Below are 15834 nucleotides of genomic sequence, written 5' to 3' on the forward strand. Positions count from 1 at the left end.
TGTATTTGATGCTGAACCATTTTGGAATTTTCAAACTCAAGTAGATATAGTTTTTGCTTGTTGTATCCTTCATAATCATATAATGGGAGTTGATCCTAGTGATTTACTTAATCAAGGATTATATGAGGAGCCTGAGTCTGGTTTTGTAATACCAACTCTTATTGGAGCGAGAAGAAAGAGAAAAAGCAAGAGAATGGTCTGCTAAGAGAGAGGAAATTGCACAAACTATATGGACTGGTTAGATGGCTAGAAATATTAGGTAGGCTTAGGGCTTAGGGTTATTGTTTCTATGTTATGTATGTTTTAGAAATAAAATTGTTTTTTTTAATGTTGGTTGGATAATCATATTGAATTTAGTTTGTTGGATTTTGAAATTATTATGTCTTGAATTTGTTAGATATTGAATTTATTATGTTTTAAGCTTGTTGGATATTGAAATGATTGACAATGAAATTTATTAATGTAAAATGAGTAAGGGCAACAAAGAAAGGACCTCCAAGCAATTCAGGTGGACAAAACCGATGGCACATCTTTTTCTTGAAATTCTAGCAGAGGAGGCCCAGAAAGGAAATAAGCCTTCTAACACTTTCAAAGCAGTTTCTATTAATTGAGTTGTTGTAGCTATTTCTGAAAGATTTCAAGTCCAATGCGATGCGAAGCATGTGAAAAATCATTTGAGGACTGTAAAAAACCAGTGGCAAATTATATGCACAATTCGGGCTAAAAGTGGTTTTAGATGGGATGATAACATGAAAATGATCACATGTGATAGAGTGACATATGATGCAGCAGTGATGCTAATATATGTATATATATGTTAAGTAGATTTCAATTATTTTTTACTTGTTATTCTAATTGTGTATAATGTCAAACAGGCACACAAGAAGTATGAACCATTTTTGAATAAAAGCATTAATCATTATGATGAAATGGCTTTGGTTGTTGGCAAATATATGATAACAGGGATTTTTTCCAGAACATTTGCTGACATAGATTTGGAGGATGGTAACTAAGATTCAGTGCCTATAGACTGCGACAATGAAGAGATTGAGCTGGTAAAAACAAAAGTATCTTCATCTGGCACATCTAAATGTAAAAGAAAAAATGCTCAAGAAAGTGTCGATGATGAAAAAATTAAATTTGTTGGTGAACAACTCGGCAAAATTGTTAATGCTTTGGAACAATTTATTGCAGATAAGGCACCACATCTTTACGAAGAAGTGATGTCGATGGAGGTAGAAGGATTTGATGATGACTTCCTTTGTTGTGTGTTTGATTATCTTGTGGGCAATGAATCCGAGGCCAAAGCTTTTTTAGTTAAAAGTAAGAAGCATAGAAAAATTTGGCTTCAAAAAAGCATAGAAAAATTTGGCTTCAAAAATTTTCTCAAGGTTGAAGATATTGATACTTTAATGTGGTGTAATATTAGTTATGCACTTGAACAATGTTGTTGTTATCATGTGGTGTACTACTAATTATGCATTTGGATAATATTATGCATTTCTAGTATTAAATGTGGTTTGGAAGCTAATTTATAATTATTCAATCTTTGTTTTTTATTTTTTATAACACAATTAGAAATAATTTATTTGCTTTGGTTGTTTTCAATTTATAACGGTTAATACTCTAGCTTAATAATTGAGTATTATTATATATTTAATTTGATTGATTTATTTATAAACAAATCATTGCAATATATGTAAAAACAATTTAAAATATAAATTTATTAATATATATAATAAAATTAATTAAATAATGAAAAGATAATAAATTCTTAAATATATATTTGTTTCATTTCAAACAGCTTTTATGAAATATTTTCAGGAAATCTGCCAAACAACAGAAAATATTTTACACAGATTCATCCAAACACCAGAAAAATAAATCATTTCCAGAAAAAAAAATCATTTTTAAAAAATTATTTTCTGAAAAATATTTTACTGGTAAACAATCATAGCTTAAAGTAAAATCTTGATGAGCAAATATCTCTACCTTTTCCGTTGGAAAAAAGGAATATAACCAATTAGATTAGATTCAATTTAAGTTGATAATCCACTTTCAAAATCCCTTTAGGTTAATTATTATTAAAAACAAGTATTTTCCCCACCTTTGCTTAGGTAATTTATTGTATTTATGCTTATTATCAAAAAAATTAAGTTATAATACTAAATAATTCTTTCGAAAATAATTAAAAATTAATTAAGTTCTTCATTGCAAAAAGTATTTAATTGAACCCTTTGGATTATGATTGTTACACAATCAACTCATTGAATTTATTTTCCACCCTTGACTAGTCGTTAAGTACTAACGTGCAGATGACATGGTAACTGACATGCCAAATTTACATAAAAAATGATGATGTGGAGGGTTTAATTAATTTTTTTATTATTTTATTTAATCAAAAAATTTTAAATATATAAAATTATAAAAAAATTAAATAAATTATAAATTATAAATTATAATAAAAATATTATAAAAATTTTAGAAATTATGAAAACCTTACAAAAAAACTACAAATAAGTTAAAGAAATTATTAAAATAAATAATTTTTTTAAAAAAATTATAAAAACATTAAAAAGTTATAAAAATTATAAAAACAATAAAAAGTTATAGAAAAATTTTGTTATTTAGTAGGTTTGGAGTCTTTTTTTTTTTTGTAATAAGGAAATAGAGAGATTGAAGTGTGATTAAGAGGTAACGTTCAATTGAATTGAGACAAATCGAGTGAAATTTTTTTGAGTTAATCGAGTTGACGGGTGCTATTTTATCATCCTCACTCGATTTGAGATTTTTTTCGATTCGAGTTGAGTGAAATAAAGTTCGAGTCGAATCGAATGAAATTGTTCGAGTTAAATTAAAAAAATTAAACATGTTAAATTAAAATATTGTTACAATATAACTAATTCCATGCCAGAGCACATAAATTTGAAACCATATATCTTTAAAAACTTTTTCAAAGCTAAATAATAAAAAATAAGATATTTTAGTATGATAAACTTGAATCATTAATTAACTTATTTAGGTCCTTAGTATTTTAGAAGATTTTTAAATTTTTAACATTCTTTATATATTCTTTATATTTTTATAAAAAATATATAATTTTTTTTTAAATATAAATTTTTTTATTTTTATAAATATTTTTAATTTTAATTTTAAATTTTTTTGAATTTTTTTTGTAATTTTTGTTGAGAGAGAACAATTTGCTCATTTTTCAAAATTGACAAGGACCAAATAGGTATTTGCACCAATCTTTTATTCGAATTATTTGAGTTATTTTGAATTGTAAAATTAAACTTGATTCGAACTCAAAACTTAAATTACTTATTCGAGGTGACTCGAATAACGTGATTCAATTAACTCAAAATACAATATTTTTTGAATCAAATCGAGTTTTGCTCACCCCTAAGTGTGATGGAGATTGGTCTTGTGTGGGGTGCCATGTGTGGGGTGCCAACTGAGGAGTTTGACTGATGATGAGTTTAGTGCTTGTGTCACGCCCCAAAATATAAGGGGTTAATTGAAATAAATAACTAAGAAATTGAATAGGCTTGATGTTTAAGTACAACTCCCATATCTTAGAGGTCCTAGGTTTAAGCTACCCCTTCCCCATTTCTTCTCCTTTTATTTTCAGCAAGCCAGGATAAAAACCACACTAGAATATATATTATTAGGAGTAAAACTTCACAAGAAACAAGCTTAGGCTTAATGGTTAAAATGCTAGCTTATTCCCCTTGAAGAACTCAAGTTTGAGCCATTGCTTTCCAAGAATGCATTTTTATTTCGACATCTAAGGGAAAAATTACTATGTAGCCCCTAAGGTTTCCCAAACCCTAGGTATTTAGTCCAATTATTCCTAATTAGAATTGAATTATTTTCTTTTCAAATCCCATTATAATTTTTCTTTCCTCTCCTTATTTCTTCTCATCTTTCTTTTCTTTCCCCTCATTTACATCATATTTTACATATTTTACCATTGAATATTTTCTTTCTCATATTGGATCAACCTTGTTCTTGATTTATTAACGGTATTGTCAAATAACATCCTTAATCTTTGCCAAAGAATTGGTAAGTACATCTCAATCCCGATGTTTATTCTCGAACTCCTGTAGAACTTCTATCCACGCTAATCTTGAAATCGATTAAATGATCTTTTACAAATCCTGCCAAAATATTTATTAATCTTTTCAAATCTTGATACCCAATGTTAATTTGTGTGAATTTGTCATTGAAAGACCTGATTAAGGTGAAACAGATCAGTTTTGATCGCAAGGAACGTTGATCAGACTCCTGGTGAAAGTTGTGGGCTCTTTACCAAGAAAATCGGGGCAAACTGTGCCTAGGATTAGGGCCACACAGTCTTCCACACGGGCGTGTGGACCACAAAACCCTCCACACAGCCATGTACCCTAGAAATCCTAGGCTAGTTCATGAACCACACAACCAAGAACCCTCCAATAGGCCTGTCACACGTCGTGTCTCCCTTGTAGATTAATTTCTTCATTTGCCACATGGCCACAGTCTATTACACGACCTGACCACACATCCGTGTGACCCCTAGTTTACATTTTTGCCCAAAATTTTATGATTTCTTGTATCATCCCAAACAATAGGAGGGTAGATTCTTAGGAAATTATTATGAATTGAATCTTAGTCTAGTGGTTAAGAGCTTGGTAGAAAGTATAGAGAACCAAGTTCAAGCCTTCTAAATTACACTCTTTCTTAGTTTTCCCCCATTTCTTAAAGGCCTAATCCACGTTGGCCATCCTACTTTAATGATTTTCTTAACAGATGCGCTAGTTGCCCAATAAGACCCCAAACCTTTGCTTAACCCAATTCTCTAAAAAACTTTCCCTAATTCAACTAAAATTCTCATTTGTTATCTTAGCAAATTAAAAAATCATACCCTTACTCTTATTTTCACATAACCTTAGAAAACCCCCTGTTACAAACTTGTTCTCAAAACCTTGTTGTTGGAAATTCTTTGAATTCTTAAATCTTTGCAATCAAGCCCTAATCCATCGTCTTCATCAAAATCATTGGATCTTGCGTCGATTACTCTTCAAGTCCCTGTCAAAATCAGTAAGTATTTTGTTCCCTATCAATTAGGACTTCTCAATTTTTAGGAAGCAATGAGCTTTAACCAATTTATCAACTCGTTATTTAATCTTTAAATGTTTCTATCAAAAAGCCCCTTCGACTATTAAAAACCCATTAATAATCATTACGTTTTGTCGATTAAAATATCCTTGTAGGTGTTTGGGCCAAGCTTGAACGTGGGGTGGTCACTTGAGGTCCTGAGAAAGTAAGGTGTGTGACCTTTTACAAAAAATTAGGTTAAAATTTGAAACTACCTAGGTACACATGGTCTACCACACAGGTGTGTGGCCCGCCCGTTTAAAACACACGGTCCTTCACACGGTCGTGTCCCCTGTTTTCCCCTTGCATCCGTGTTTTTCACACGGCCTGGACACACGACCGTATGGTCCCTACACCTATACCGCTTCACTTTACACATGGCTTGAGGGCAACGTACACGAGCTGGACACACGACCATGTGGCCCTTGAAAACTCAAAATTAAAATTTTTCCTTATCTTCACTTATTTCATGCAATTTAGCCCCTGATTAGATTTTTAATGGCATCTAGAGAACTAGATTATGCAATTAGGTCATAGATTAGAATGGTATGAAATATCTACATGGATAAGTGATTTTATGCTTTATATGTTTATGATTATTGATTATTGTCATAAAATTGTGAATGAAATCATGATTGTAGTTAGAATTTGATGATTTAGGTATGACCATTTAAAACCATGATTAATAATGACATGTCTATGATTGTTAATATTATATGATCGCTTAAAGAATGATCATTCTAATTCTTGTATGATTATGTTAGACTGAATATGATATGAATATGTCGAGCGAGTGTCTCGCTCAATAATATGGAACGACTATATGACGAAATTTTGAACAATCACCGAAGGAACGAACAATAAAGATCTGATTGTTTTGCATATGCATAGGGGGAAGTATGAAAGGTGGAAGAAACAAATGATAGTTTGTACTGCATATATGTTATATGATCGAAACGGTAGTTTATACTGCATATATGTTATATGTTCGATGTGTACTCACAATTTAGCAGATTTCGACTATGACTAAATGAATGGAGCATCCATGATTTTCTCTGACAGCTTTCATCTGTAAGGAATTGTGGGTTATCAAACCAAACGGCAGCTTGTCTGCACTTATATAAAAAACAGAGTAAAAAGGAAGAGGGGTTCTAGGGAACACCCTATTTGGAGAGCTAATGGATGAGGGTAGGACTTTTGAATGCCATATGATACGTTATACGACTATTGCATAAACATACTATGCATTCTTATTGGATAGTACAGGATGAATCGTCTGAACTAACAAAGTGTGCTACATGAATGACCTTATGACTCTATAATTTGTGTTACTACCATTGAATTCGTTTGAATGATGATTATTTTGCTTATCTAGAGTAGCAGGAATTGAATTACCGTATTATTAGGATTTTTATGTATATATGATTAATATGATCGACATGAATGTTTGAATATTGATTGGATTTATTGTAAATGGTCTCCCACTGAGCTTGTCAAGCTCACTCCCATAATTTTCCATCTTTTCAAATAATCCAATAGACTAGGGTGCAGACTTGACATACGGAGGGTGTCAGCTTGTCATGAACTTAACTAAATAATGCTATTATTATTATTTTCGTCCTTATAATTATTGTCATAATTATTGTTTATGGATTCCATGATTTGGGATTTTTGGGTTGCACAAATTATTCTTTTAGGATGCGTAATATGGGTTATTAGGAAATCTTATAATTAGTTGAATTGTTACTTATAAATATTATTAGGTTATGTTGATACAATTGAGTACGGTTCTTATTTATATATGTGCCTAATTTGAAACAAGTTTATTTATTTTAAAAGAATGTGTTATAAATTGCTGTTGTTATATTCTTGATAATTTTGTTAGAGGATTTACTTGAGTATAACAGGTTTAGAATCGAAAATTTAATTTGAGAAAGTCCAAGCCACTTCAATTGTTAATGTAGTCTCTTCGCTTAGGTCTATCGTCTAGGCCGATTGGGGAGGTTACATTTCTTCAGTTTAGTCCCTTAATAGTCCCCAAAATATTTTTAGAGTTTTATTTCTCTCAATTGAACCCCTGATAATATGAGTATTGGAATTCACAATCTAAATGACTGAATTATTACTGTATATGCATGATATGTGAATAATATATGCCCGATACATCTGTATTACTAATTGTATTTTCAACATGCCTTATGATATTGTTAAACCAAGCATATGACAAGTATGTCTTTTGCTACTATATTAATTCGTGATAAGCATATTAATTACTAACGTATTGATCAGTTATAAGCATATTATTTGTTATTATATTGATCTGTTATAAGCATATTAATTGCTACCATATTGATCTTTTATAAGCAAGCCATATTGCATTGCTTGGGGTGAGAAGATATGTACAGAGGAAGATTGCCAGTTTATCTGCAAAATTTTTTGTGCAAACCATAGTCATCAGTAACCTATCTGGAAAATTTTCAATGCACCCACAACCATTGATAGTGTTTTTTTCTTTAACTGCAGATATGTTGTGCATGCATAACTCATTGGTAGCTTTTACTTGCAAACATGTTGTGCATCCATAGCCAATGTTAGTTCTCATTTGCAAATTCTGTTGTGTGCCCACAACTATTGGTAGCTTATCTGCAAACCATTGGTGGTTAAACCACGAATCTGGTGTTTAAGGTTGTTGAAGTTCTAGGGAACTCCCATTGTGGTGTGCAGTGGAGTTAGGTAGGATATATCTTTTGGATTTACTGAAATAACATTGCTACTCATAAACACGTGCATACCTAAACTGTAAGCCCTAAGATATTACATTGTTAAATGATTCATAAAATCGATACTCTTAATTGATAATTGATAATTGATTATGATCATTCTATGCGTTGTTATTTAGTATGTTTTATCTATTATATGCATTGATTTTCTTGGGATTGAACTCACACTAAGCTTCATAGCTCACTCTCCCTTTATTTCCATCTCTATAGATAACCCACCAGGTTAGGGCGCAGACATGGCATCTGGAGGGTCTCATATCGAATCTGTATTTATTATTTGATATTTTCCGTTATTCAGATATTGTATTGTTTTATTATTTAATTGTGGCATATGACTTAGGTTTTGGGCTGGTATTTCATGCATGACATTTAATTTGAATATAGGATATTGAAATATGGATATTAATTAATTATGCATGAAATTTGATTTTTATTAAAACTATAAATAGATATCACTTTTCTGCTGCTAGATTATAAGTAAATTTTGGGTAATGAATGAATTGGAAATTAAATAAATATTCTTCAAAGATAACGAATGTTTAAATATGACTATTTTGTAAAACTCCGATCATACTAGACCATTTTGATGGCCGATGTAATCTCCTGAATTCAGGTTTAATGTCTAGGTCGGGTTGGGAAGGTTATAGCTTGATAACTTAAGGTGAGTGGTAAGAAAAGGTGTTCATGGGCCAACCTAATTTACTATTAAAAAAATAAAAATATATAAAAAATTGTATATTAATAATTTATATATTTTTATAATTAAATTTAAATAAAAATATTTTATTATTTTTAAAGTGAAACAAACCATTTGGTGGACCATGTCTAGTTGGGCTTGAGCCAGGAAATTTTTTTGAAATTAGACTTAAGCTTAGCCAAACCTATGCACATCTCTAGTGTTAGGTAATGTTTTAATTGAGGAAGGATAAACCGAGGGGAATCAATAAGGATGGGTTGAGGTATAATGTAAGACAATGTATAAGAGAAAACAAAAATGTATAGTAACTTTTATTTTTTAAAATTTCTTTGATTTTTTTAAAAATATTTGAATAGTTTAATAAATTGTATATATATATTTTAAAAAATTATTACATTTAAATTTCTTCTATATATTTTTTATAATTGTCAATAATTCTTATAATTTTTTATGATTTTTATAATTTGTACTTTTTTTAATAAATAAGAACTTTAAAGAATTTTTAATAAATTCATTTGTACTCAAATAATTCATTACTCATTTATGCTTACTCAAAAACACAAAAATAATATCAACAATGTAACCTCTAAGAATAGTTCTTCCACGGGGATTAATAAGGCAAAGCGCTAGTCAATTAATCTACTTATGAAAAATTAACTAGGTTATTCAATTTAAAGAATAGTAATGCAAAAACCTAAAAGCCTAACTATCTATCCTGTTACTTGTGTAGACTGTAAGCAATTAAAATGATGGTTGATTTATTATCTAACTATTACGAACCTAATATGCATGCCTTACTCTCTCAATTATTATTCCAAGTTGGGAATTTTTTTCTTGGTCTCATCCTAACAAAAGAACCACCCTCTAGGATCTCCTCTCTGTCTCCCCTAGTGAATGACTAACCACTTGGTCTCACTATTTGGCCTGGTTGTATCGAAATTTTACATGATAAACTTACCTCTCGATCTAATTTATCTAAGTTTTCAACAAGAGTCATCTATTCTAGTCTACTAATTATATACTCACAATTGAATAATTGATCAAGCAAAGATGTCACACCCCAAAATTGGGCCTAGAAGTTTTGAGGGTATTTTTGGAATTTTAGCCTATATGTGCTTAAAATTTCATAAGTTTGTTAACCGATAATGTTTTCGACAATGGCTATTAGGAAATTAAACCAATTTTTGAAAATAAGTTTTAAATATTTTAGAAAGAGGACTGATTTGTAGCAAGGTAAAAATTGTGAGCATTTATGTTGCAATTTAGCCATTTTTTTAAAATTCAACATAAAGAACCCCCACCTATAGTTTTGTTTCAAGATAGGTTCTCCCTACTTTATTATTGTGTCGTCCCTTGCTTCCCAAGCTCCTCTTCTTCACTTTTTGTTCTTCAAACCTCAATTCCATTGCTTCTTTCAATTCTCATAGCATTAATCTTCATAAATCTTCAAGAAAACATCCTAAAATCTCATTAATTTCATCATCATCTTCAAGAGTGGGTTTTCTCAGATTTGTGTCAAATTTTATTTTTCTTCCGTCAAAGGTAACTATTCATATTTCTATTAGTTTTAAATGATATCTAGACTTTTAAATTGAATTTATAGTAATTATAATGCATGTTTTAAATACAAGTAAAAAATTAAGTCGTTAATGGGGGATTTGGGATTGTGGATTAAAACATGGTTTCAAAGTGTTTTTCAAGTTTTTTTTAACATGATTAGAAGGTTTCTAAAGTTACTTTGAAGTTTCGTTAAGGATTTCTCGAGTTTTAATGATTTTTCATCATAATGGCCAAAACTTGTCGAAAAATATTGATACATTGAAATGTGTAGTTTTGTGTAGTTTAGAGGTTGAGAATTAGTGATAGATGAATATGTAGATGAATGGAATTAGTTTCATGCGAAAAGATTAAGCGTAGGCTGATATATTCAAATTTAAAGTTTTCTATGTCGAAGGTTTTGATTAAAAGAGAACATAGTTTAGACTGCTGTTTTTGACTGTTTAAGGTAAGTTAATGACTGATTGTTGATTTTATGTTTGTACGGGTTGTCTTGTTGAAGTGTCGGAGTCAATAGGACCTTCAACAAGTAGAGACAAAGGCAAATAAAAGCTTGTTTGAGCTTTTAGCTTTTCGGCGAAAGCGTATTGTTGGTGAGTGTTTTGGAATCGCTGTTCATAGATGATTCATTGTGTAATTGAATTTAGAGGTATCCTAAACCCCTACTCTAAATTCTGAGTGCAAGTGTTCTTACACCTATGACTAAATGTGATATATTTGTATTTGTGCAATTGTGAAAATATAAACATATATGAGATGCTATGACATGTGCCATAAGCTTGTGATGATTTTTGTGAAAGAGAATATGTGGGTTTACTGTTCATGCCATGTGACAGTAAATATGTGAGTATGTTATTCATGCCATGTGACAGTAATTATAATGTGCTAACGATGTGACTATGTAGTGAAAATGTGCAAAAATCAGTAAGTAAATATGTTGTAATAATGTAGATATTTTGGCCTTGTGATTTTATGAGTCCGTTAGATAAAGTTGGCATGTCATAGGATTGTGAGTAGTCACCTTTGTGATGTAATTTTTGGGACGTTGAGGCCCAAGGACAGTTTTTAGAGAGATAAGGGAATGTGAGCTAAGCTTTATTCACCGGGATATGTGTGCTTGGTGTGTTGGAGAGTATTAGCTATGTGCTTCTCTTATGGGACATATTCGACTTTACGAGTCATTCTGGTGTGTTGGAGCTCCGTGTATTCGATGAGTGGTGATAGAGTCCACTTTAAGTTTCATAACCTCAAGAACCAAACTATTATAAAATGTGACTGAATGTGATTAAATGTGATTTATATGTGCTGTAACATATGCTTAAATATTCATGTGATTAATGTGTAAAATAATTCATGAAAGATGATTAAACGTGTAAATGTGACATAAGAGTTGAGGATGTTATGAATTTGTTGTATGTCTATTTCGTTGTTGCATAATGACTTGTTTACATAGTGATTATTCTGAGCATTCATTGAGCTTGTTAAGATCACTCACTCCTTTTTAACCATTTTAAATAAGTAGTGCTAGTGTGAGCGGTGTGGTCTCGAAGGGTGATATAAGCCACAAACTTTAGTTGCTTTTAGTAGGTGTTCTTTTAATTATTTGTGTTTTGGGAATAAAAGGCAATGTGGTAGACTTTATGTTGGTTTTACTATGATTTTTAGTTGGTTGCATGCCTATTATACTTGGAAATTTGTGGACTTAAAATATGATGCTTGGGACTGTTATTTGGGACATATTGGTGCTTAATTTATGTGGTATTTGATGCATGATGTTAATAGTTGGAAATGATCTATGTGATGATATATGCTGAGTTTTTACGGTCTAGAATAGAGATATCGATATTTGGGCTTTAAAAACGATACCTTTGATATTTTCAAAGTGTAGGAAGTCCGTTTCGCTAGTTGGTATCGATATTTTTCCATGAGTATAGATACTCAGGGTAAAATTATCGATACTTGTTTAGTGGTACTGATATGTTTCAAAAGTTGGCTAACACTAGTGGTTGGACTAGTGGTTTTGGATGGCCACTTTGTGCGCATTGTGATCGTTGGCATCCTGGGGTGTGTCGTAAGTTGACAAGTGGTTGTTATAAGTGTGGTTCGAAAGAAAATTTTTTGAGGGATTGACCGAAGAGAGTTGAGGTTTCACAGACTCAGAGTTCGGCACCTGTTTCTACGCCTTGCTTGGGGCCAAGGTCGTGGTAAAGGTAATGGGAGGCTGGTTGTACAACGAATTGTTGCTCACGCTATTGCTTCACAAGTTGAGTCTGGAGGTCCAGCTCAGGTTTATGCTATCAGGGAACTTGAGGATCAAGATCCAACTGATGTTATTGCAGGTACTTTCACTTTGCAATCTATTCTATTATTTTCCATGGTTGATTCTAGTTCTACACATTCGTATATTTTGAGTGAATTAGCTTGTAAGTTCGGGATTCCTGTAGAGATGATTGATTTGGGTATGACTATAATTAGTTCCTTTGGAGATAGTGTCGTAGTGAATAAAGTTTATTGTAAATGCCCCATTATGATACAATGGCATGTTTTCTCTGTAGATCTCATAGAATTACCATTTTATGGTTTTGATGTTATTCAATGTATGGACTAGTTGATTGAGCATAAGGCTAAGGTAGAGTTTGAAACGAAGCGAATTACTTTGAGGAATAGTGATGGGTTGGAAATTGCTGTAGTTGGTGAAAGACCAAGATTTTTGTCTAATAGAGTTTCGGCAATGAAGGCTGAAAAGATTATAGGAAAAGGTTGTGAAGCTTATTTAGATGTTGTGATGAATTCGATTAGCAAGGAGAAAGTTCAGGATATTCGTACTGTTAAGGATTTTCCTAAAGAGTTGCCTGGTTTGCTGCCGAATTGAGAAGTCGAGTTCGATATTGAGCTTTATCCTAGTACTGCACCAATGTCTATTGCACCTTATCGCATGGCACCAAAGGAGATCAAAGAGTTAAAGATTTAGTTGTAAGAGTTGTTAGATAGAGGGTTCATTTAGCTAAGTGTATCTCCTTGGGGTGCACCAATTTTTTTATGAAGAAGAAAGATGGTACAATGAGGATGTTTATTGATTATATGCAGTTTAATAAGTTAACTAGTAAGAATAAGTATCATTTGCCTCAAATTGATGACTTGTTTGATCAGTTTCGAGGTGCGACGGTGCTCTCGAAGATTGATATTAGGTCTAGGTATTATCAGTTGAAGGTGAAGAAGTCTGATATTTTGAAAACTGCTTTTAGAACTAGGTATAGGCATTATGAGTTTTTGGTGATGCCATTTGGTTTAATTAATGCCTCTTCTACATTCATGGATTTGATGAATCGAGTGTTCCATTCACACTTGGATCAATTTGTGGTGGTCTTCATAGATGATATTTTGGTGTATTCTCGTTCTAAGGAGGATCATGATGAGCAACTTAAGGTTGTTTTGCAAATTTTGAAGGATAAACAAATGTTTGCTAAGTTAAGTAAGTGTGAATTTTGGCTTAAGGAAGTTACGCTTCTAGGACATGTGGTATCGGCAGAAGGGATTTGAGTGGACCCTAAGAAGATTGAGGCAATCTTTGAATGGAAGCCGCCTATGAGTGTTACCATAGTGCGGAGTTTCTACGGTTTGGCTAGTTATTATCGTATATTCGTTGAAGGGTTTTCCCTTATTACTTCACCCTTGACGAAACTACTTCAGAAATATGTGATGTTTGAATGGATTGATGAAAGACAAAAGAGTTTTGAACAACTTAAAGTAGTTTTGACTAAGGCACCAGTGTTAATTCGACTAAAACCTAGAAAATATTTTGTGGTTTTTAGTGATGCTTTATATTTGAGTCTTGGTTGTTTGTTGATGCAAGAGGGTAAAACTGCGGCTTATATTTCTAGACAGTTGAAGATGCATGAGTGCAACTACCCCACCCATGATTTGGAATTAGCTATTGTGGTATTTACGCTTAATATTTGGTGCCATTATTTGTATAGGGAAAATTGTGTTATTTACGTGGATCATAAGAGCCTTAAGTACCTCCTTATCCAAAAGGAGTTGAATTTAAGGCAAAAGCATTGGATTGAAATTTTGAAGGACTATGATTGTATGATTAGGTATCATCGTGGCAAGAAAAATGTTGTTGCTGACACTTTAAGTAGGAAATCGATGTCGAAGTTAAGAGCTATGTTTGCGAGCTTAAGTTTGGCTAGTGATGGTGGTTTGTTAGCTGAACTTCAAGTGAGGCCGACTTTGACTCAAAAAATTAAGGAGAAGTAGCCTTTAGATGGAGATTTCTTGAAGAGGATTCGTCAAGTTGAGCAAGGTGTTAAGGGAGACTTTGATGTTGATGCAGAAGGTATTTTGAATTTTTGAAGTAGATTGTCTGTGCTACAAGATGTGAATTTAAGACAAGTGATCATTACTAAGGTGCATAGTAGCCCTTATGCCTTGCATCTCGATAGTGGTAAAATATATCATGATATCTGTGAGGTTTATTGGTGGCCTAGGTTGAAGCGTGAGGTTACAGATTTTGTGGCTCGATGTTTGGTCTGTCAAAAGGTGAAAGCTAAACATCAATTTCTTTCAGGTTTGTTGCAACCAATTTCGATTCCTGAATGGAAGTGGGAAAGGATCACTATGGATTTTGTTTCAGGTTTTCCTTTGACGCCATCGGAGAAGGATTTGGTCTGGGTTATAGTTGATCAGTTTTCAAAGAGTGTGAATTTCTTAGTAGTGCGTACCAATTATTCTTTGCAGAAGTTGACAGAGTTGTACATTGCGTAAATTGTATGTCTTCATAGAGTTTCGGTTTCTTTCATCTACAATAAAGATTCGTGTTTCACGTCAAGATTTTGGAAGAGTTTCCAAAAGACTTTGGGATCAAAAATTACTTTTAGTACGACTTATCACCCCCAAACAAATGACCAATCTAAAAGGGAAATTCAAGTGTTACAAGAATGTTGTGAATCTATGTGATCGAGTTTAATGGTAGTTAGGAGCGATATCTGCCTTTAGCAGAGTTTGCTTACAACAATAGTTTTCAATTGAGTATTCGCATGGCACTGTTTGAAGAGGTGTTGTATGGTAAGAAGTGTAGAACTCTTTTGTGTTCGACGAAATTAGATGAAAAGAGGGTCGTTGGATCGGAATTAGTCAAGAGACAAAAGAGAAAGTGAAATTGATATGTGAGAGGTTGAAAGCAGCAACAGATAGGCAGAAATCTTATGCGGATTTGAAATGTCGAGACATCGAGTTTCAAGTTGGTGATAAGGTGTTCTTGAAGGTTTCTTCATGAAAAAAGGTTTTGAGGTTTGGAAGGAAAGGTAAGTTGAGTCTTAGGTATGTTGGACCTTATAAAGTTTTTGAGAAGATTGGACCGGTAGCTTATCGACACAAGTTGTTGCAAGAACTTGAGTGAATTCATGATGTTTTCCATGTGCCCATGCTAAGAAAGTATCTTTCAGGTCCATCGTATATTGTTTTAGTAGAGGAGATCGAGGTTCGACCTGATCTCACTTATGAAGAAAAAGAAACAAAGATTTTAGAAAGAAGGTTTTAAGAAATAAGAAAGTTTCGTCTCAGTTACAAACAGAAGAGGACTGATTTGTAATTAGGTCAAAACTATGAGCATTTATATTGCAATTTAGCCAATTTTTAAAATTCAACCTAAAGAAACCCCAC

This window comes from Gossypium hirsutum, chromosome D12, assembly GCF_007990345.1.
Source record: "Gossypium hirsutum isolate 1008001.06 chromosome D12, Gossypium_hirsutum_v2.1, whole genome shotgun sequence".
In the NCBI taxonomy this organism is placed as follows: domain Eukaryota; kingdom Viridiplantae; phylum Streptophyta; class Magnoliopsida; order Malvales; family Malvaceae; genus Gossypium; species Gossypium hirsutum.